Raw genomic sequence first — 7463 nt, forward strand, 5'->3', positions numbered from 1 at the left:
ACAGTGTCTCTGGGAGGAAAAAATATTACTGGTGTTCCAATAGTGGCTACTTTATTAAAAGCCACACTACTGTTTTTGCAAAGCTTTTAAAGCAGAGAAAGACCAAGATTAAAATCCAGCTGGTGGTTAAAAGCTATTTTCCTTTTGTTAGTGAGCTTCTGAAAGCGCACTCAGGAAAATAGATGCATTAAAAGCTGAGGGATAAGGATAGACAGCACTTGCACCTGGTTGCTCCAGTGTATTTTGTCCTATGTCCATGCAAATGCCCGAAACAGCAAACCAAATGTCACAGGCCAGCAAATCAGGTAAGCACTTGCTTAACGTAAGTACTGAAAAAAAAAAAAAAAAAAAGGGGGTGAATTTCTGGGTGGTTCAGTGAGATAAATCTGGATATGAAAAGGTGCTGGGTGTACTTACTCTGCTATTAAACCTACAATTGCACTGGGGACCAAGGCCGGGCTATAACTTCGTTTTTAACGTGGCCAGGAAACCTTCTCCAACACCAGGAGCAGACTACAGAGAGAGCTGGACTATCACTGTGCTTATCTGTGACAAAATTGTTTGCTGCAGGCAATGATTCTTGAGCAGCAATACACACAGGCATATCTGTTGGAAAAAACAGAGGAATTAAAAAATCACAGAATGGTAGGGGTCGGAAGGGACTGAATCACAGAATCACAGAACCTTTGGAGATCATCTAGTCCAACCCCCCTGCCAAAGCAGCGCCACCTAGAGCAGGTTGGGCAGGAGCAGTCCAACAGCCCACAGGACATGCAGTTCCTATGGCAGACACAGCTTCAGCTGGAAAAAAAAAAATGGTCAACAAGAGGGAACCCCACAATACATTTCTTAGGTTGATAATTAAGGCATTTTGATTTTTAATGGTGGTAGTTGTCCGTATTTCCTGCTCAAAGATGCTATAGCAAATTTTACGTCAACAAAGATATGAAACCCATCATGTCTTAGATTAATATAGTCGCTGTTCCAGGAAGAGACTTAAGTACGTGTGTAGCATTAACCCTGTGAGTAGGTTGAGTTGGTTTCCACAGCTAGTGTGGACTGTTTTCCAAGGATGAAACACCTCTTCAGAAACATTACAGAGACTCTAAAATCAGTACAAAAAATGTTTGGTTTTCAATAAAACATTGTCATTTCCAAAATATTCCATCTAGCCCTGGTTATGAAATGCATAGTAAATTAATGTTTCCAATACCATCATTTTTGCAGCCTTTTCTTTATCAGAAGGAAAGTGAAAAAGCTTTTTTCAGTCAGAATTGGAATGGTATTTTTTAATCCCCTACACACAATACGACAGCTCTGTAATCTGTGTAATCTGTGATGTGGAAAATACTATTAATATTCATCTAGACATAAAATTTACCTTTTATTCATTCTTTCTCTTGTACCTACTCACAAACACTCAAAGGCTATTACTTTTTTTTTTTTTTTTTTCAGATGAACTCTACAAATAAACAACTGCCTACCAGAATCAGAATCCATCTTCATATCAGGTCTAGTCCTTTTACCAAAACTAAGCCTCACAGAGGTCAGTACAAGCCTACAAGGTTTTCTCACTAAATCCACTGAAATGTATTAAAACACCATAAATGCACTAGTAAAACAAAATAAACTCAGGGAACTAACGAGGTTTTGTCAAAATACTAGAAAAAGGGGCACTATATGATTTTTAAAGCTGATTTCATAAATGTATCCACTATTGTCACAACCAAGTGACCGAGCCGCCATGGAGACAGCCATGAACAAGTTTTCTACAACTGTGAACAGCCAAGCAGCTGTGGTGCTAAGACCAAGTCAGCTGTTAATCCACTTTTTTTGGCATCTCTGGTGGATTTAAAAGCTTGAATTGAGCTCTGTACAACCACAGAAATACTGCTGCCTGTACCTGAGGTGCAGGTTTTTGCATCGAATCCATGTTTCCTGATTGATGGATATAGCTTGAGAGAGCCCTACTTCTGGAAGGAATTGTTTTCACCCAAACACTAGCTCTGGGGCACTGATTAATGCATCCAAATAATTCTGCCTTTGTTTTGTCAGCTTTGCCATCTGCCTGCTTCTCCAGCATCTGTCCAAATGGGAAGGGATAGCCCCACAGAAGTCCATCTCCTCCCAAATGCTCCCACCAGCAATGTAAGGAGTCTTGGCAGTTCCAGCAGGGACTGCAATATATTCCCTTCACTCTTGGAGATGTCATGGAAAGTCATTATGACCCTAGTGGTGTCCAGTGTGGCTGTAAAGTGAAGTGATACATATTTCACTTAGCTCTCAGTCAACAGTGGCCTTGCAAACAGATTGTAGGCTGCTCTCCAGTAGCATTTGGTGGTCCAGGAGCCTGTAGACCATGCTCAGGGATGAGTATGATCTTCAGCCATGCCTGAATCCACACTTGCAGTCTCCCAACCTATATAAAGCTTGACAGCCTGGCCTCAAGTGCACCTTGGGCTTGCTCTGCTAAAGGGATGTCCAGTGTAAACACATGGTACTACCTTGCAGAGACGCTTCCAGGTCCTTTTATGATCATTTCAGCAATCCAGGACCAACAGAAAGGGAAGGAAAGATGTGATGTCCTGTCTGTAGGATGGATACTGGAGTCCATTGGTGCTGTGCTGAATGCTGAGAATCTCACTGGAAAGATAGTGAAATAATTCGTCCATTGAATGGAACATCTTAATTGGCACGTGTCAAGGGAATCCATCAAAATTATAAACCGGTTTGAACTGGTCTCATGCCATTGCACGTCTCATTCTGTGAAGTTCCCGGCTGCCATCTAGTGGAGTCGTGATGTATCTTTAGACTAAAATAAATATATAATTGGTGCACGTGGGAATAACAGAGAAGTAGCCTGTAATCTGTAGGTTAAATAGCCTCATTATTTGAGAAAAAGTCTTCAAAAAAATAAATTAGCTTGGATACCAATGAAGTCAAGGACAGAACCACATCATAACCACAGAAAATCGAGTATAAAGGAACACTGAAATGGTCTTTCCCACTACTTTTGAAACAGTTTGTGTCCTCCCTCTCACCTCTATAGGAAAACACACAGGGGTTTTCATTGCCAACTAAAGAAAAGTTGGGCTGTTTGCAGAGTAATCATACAATATTTTAATTCCCCCCATGCAGCTTGTTTTCTAACATGTGCACTTTGCAACACAACTGTAACGGTTTTCCTAGAAGAGGTGGCAGATATTTTCACTGAAAGTTCACTTTGCAATTTTCTGACCAGCACTGTTTTTTCATCCCCCTAGCAGGTCAGAACATACATCTGTCTGGCCTGTACCTGGGCACTGATTGTGGCCAAAACTCACACCTAGGAAAGAGTGCAAGCATAAAGAGTGCAAGCATAGAACAGGCATATCCACTGCTTCCCTGAACCTCCTAGACTCGAAACTTCTTGTGGCTCTGTCATTTTCCAAATTTTCTGCTCATTTGCCCAACCTTGTCTTGAACCCACACAAACTTTGCATGTCTGGCAAGCCTTTGCAGAACAGTATTGTACAGGGATGAGGGAATTTCTCAAGGAAAAACCTCTCACCTCCACACTGACACTGCTCATTTTCCTTTAACATGCTTTCATGTTCCCTTATGAAATTTTACTTTCTTTCTGTAGACCCCACTGGATACAAAGGCACAGTTAACAGAGTATAAACACAATATCATGTGGTTTTTTTCCCACCAAGCTGATTTGGACCCAATGTTCTCTTTTATACATTGTTATGTTCAGTAAGGTGATGGAGAAAATCCTTAACTTGTTAAGGCATTTGGTGGGGATTAGATGTGGATATCTTTCTAGTTTCTAAAATCACTTCAAGTTGTAGGAAGTTACTGCTGTTACAAAAAAAGATGTTTCTACCGTTTTCTGTGTTCTGGTATCAACACTTATGCAGACATTGTCAATTGGATCAAGGAACTTTATCTAGATGGAAACCAATCTGAGTTATTAAAATAAAGCTTGTGTTCCTAATTTAATGATGTGGTTCCAGCTGTTTGTGCTGATCATGGGGAATCTCACTCAGTCATTTCTGCTTCATCCAATGTTATTGGAGAAAGGGAAAAGGACCTCTTCAGAGTGCTTCTTCCCACCTTCCTAACACAGCTCCATCAAATTTCAAGTTGAAATTTGTCTCTGAATATTTTCCATCTGTGGCATAAGGGGTAGGTGTTATAAGAAAGAAATATTTTTTTTTTTAATATTTTAAACATGCAAAAAGTGGTGAGAGATCAGTCTGACTCGAGTCGAGTTTGGGAAAAGGAAATGGTTACATATAGCCCTCCAGTTTGGAAGTGAATTGACCAGAAGAAAGAACTGTTTAAGCTAAGCTTGGAGCAAGGAATGTCATCATCATCTAGACAGCTCTGCACATGACCGACTGTGGTATAGGTCAAACAATCTGTCAAGTTATGTGAACGCACAAGGGGAAACAAAGAAACACAGATTTAGTACAGACATTTGTGTGTAGACTGCAATATTACGGATATATTGTGTGTGTTCCTTTAAGAAAGGTATTTATTGTCCACTTGGAAACAGCAGGTTTGTTCAATCACGTAAAAAATGACGGGAAAATCTTATTGCTACATAAAATTACAAATAATTTTCACTTTCTTTTTTCATATTGTAAAATATTAATATATATTAAAAATTGTCAGCATTTGAACCAAAATATAGTAGAAATAAACATTTCCAGTTATTTAATATTATGACATGAAATATGATCATTATTTATTTTTATTTGTCATTAAACAACATTGATGTTCTGCAAGCATGAAAGTAATGAAATATTCATACAAACTGCAATTAACTTTTTAAACTCTTTCATTATAACGGTATGTTACAAAATCATTTTCACTAACGAAAAACCTCACCATCCTTCTGACATATTTTGCAGAAGGCAAGATCTGGTTAAAAGCTTCGTTCTTCATGGTTAATTGGAAGACATTCACCTTAAGGATACCATATTAATATCTTAATTTGATAACATAAGAGCGCAATTCAAGCTAGACAGTGATTGTATAGTTGTAATTGTCTCTCTTGCAGTTGAGGCTGATGTGGATTACCTGTGTCTGATCTCAGTTTCAGTTTCCAGCCCTCTCCCTGATCATCGGGGAATGGTATCATTATAATTAAAAGATGTTCCATGCTTGTTCCCAATCTATTCTACAGGAACACCTCCTTTTTCCTACAGATACAGGCAACACAGAAGATCTGGGATATTACTACATGGAAGGATTTCAGGTACAAATTGGTTTAGTTAACAAATCTTGCCAGTAGAATTTTTATTAGGATAACCAATCTAAGGCTCACTGAACACTTTGGGCCACTTCTAATATGTTTCTGTTTTCTCTTCTCGACAATGTCCTACAATAAGAAAAATGTCCTTAATCCGTGTAGGACATCCCTTGGTACAGGTACCAAGTGTTTACTGTATTACAGATTGAATCACAATTCAAATAAAGCAAAGCACTGAAAAGCTGCCTTTTCTTTACTCAAATCTGAAATTATTTCATGCTGTAAAAACAATGATAGTAATCCTGCCTTGATGCTAAAGACAGAAGAGCCACAAGCATACACTGTTAGTCATGATACAATGCACCATTTAATTTTGTAAATATAAAATATATACCGTTAGTAGGAGAGTCTTTGACATTGCCTTTGATTGCCATTGAAGTTATTAACAGTTATACTGTGTGGGGAAGCAAAGCAAGGCACTAAGCTAGGCAGAAGAAAACATTGTGAAAGGGTGATTGCCTGACTGAGAAAACAAACAAAAAAAAAACAATAGGGCAAAACCGAAATACAAGATCATAACAGAAAATGCTACACGAATATGTAGTGTAGAGGAAACTAATTAAATACTCTACAGTGGGATATTTTCATTAAAAAAAAAAAAAAAAAAAGGAAGAAAAGGAAGATGGGGTCTTTAGTGATGCCATGCTGACAAAAATATTAATTATTTTTAGGAATCTGGCATGTGTTTTTGATGGTAGAAGGACAAAAGTCAATCAATGGCATACAATTGGTTGTGACAGAACATGAAAGTCAAGTCCATATGACTCAAGATGCACCTAAACTGGCAGAAACCTGGCAGACACACCTAAAACTGCTGATCTTTTATTCCACTGCAGCCTGCAGTGAGATCAACTCAGCCATCACCCTTGGAAGCACTTTTTCACTTCTGTCTTTACTTGTCATAGTGTAAACCCTGTAGCTATTTGTACACCGTGGAAATGATTCACTATCTTCAGTTCAGTTTTCCATTGCGCTGGCCCTACTCCAAGTGAAAGTAAATCACACTTGTCAAAATTTATTCTTTAAAGGTTAAGGAGTTTCTGTTACTCACACTTTTCATACCTATTTTATCAAGCTTTGCATGTGACAGACAAGAACTTGCAGGAACATAATCTTGTGCAATAAGTGTGCTAAACCAGTGTTAAGCTCGGTAAAAATTATCTAGATTCAATGCAATCCCCTTCCTGAAAAGCTGAACATTTTTAAATTTAATTTTAAATTAAAAAATGAGTTTTTAAATTCTGCTTAAGACTTTATAATCAAGATTGAATTTGCTATAAATGTAATGTAACCTTAATATCTATGTGATGCCTAGTCATAACTGATATTAATATTCTAATTAAATAGAGCCGTGTCTTCTGATTTTAGCCACTTCTGTCTCCAGTTTCAGCTGTCCCACAGGGAAGTATTCTCCCTGTAGTGGCTATTTATTTCAGGAAGAAATGAAATTCTCTCTGAAGATTCCTGCCTCTGTTCCTGTTAGAAAAGGCTGAGATGACTAGAAAAGGACAAAGACCTAGTTTTTTTTAGCCCTATTTAGGTGAGAATGGATGCCACAGATACTTGAATGCAGCCAAATAATTGTCTGTTTTATATACGATACAAAGCTGATGGAAATTATTTGGACAGACTGATAGTATTCTTGATTCAGAGGGATTTAGGGACAAGCTCTTAGTGCAGGCTTCTATAAAAGCAGAGAACAAGAGCCCTGAGAACTCCATGTATTCACGTGCTTTCATATCTGTTACAAATGTGTCCAGTTAATGTCAAAGTCATTATGGTAACACCATTTCAGTATTATAGGACTTAATTACAAGGCAGAAAATCCAATTGATACAGTCAAGACTTACAAGTCTTAATGTGACATGTTGTATCACTGGTTGAGACGTGGAAATAAGAAAACGCCATCACACATTCCGAAATCAGCTAAGGCAGACAAAGGTTGATCTGTTCAGCAGAAGAAATAATTTTATTTGGTTTTTATTGCCTCTTCTTTTATCTTCCAGTTACAGTGTGATGATCTTCACAGTAAATTTGGCACTTCACAGTTAATTGTACAACAACAGAAGTGCAGAAGCTGTAGGAAATTTTCTATCTAAGCATGTATGGTAGAGATGTGTAAAATTTAGGCTTCCTAGTTGAGCTATTACTCCAGGCTCCT

This window comes from Larus michahellis, chromosome 2, assembly GCF_964199755.1.
Source record: "Larus michahellis chromosome 2, bLarMic1.1, whole genome shotgun sequence".
Classification (NCBI taxonomy): Eukaryota; Metazoa; Chordata; class Aves; order Charadriiformes; family Laridae; genus Larus; species Larus michahellis.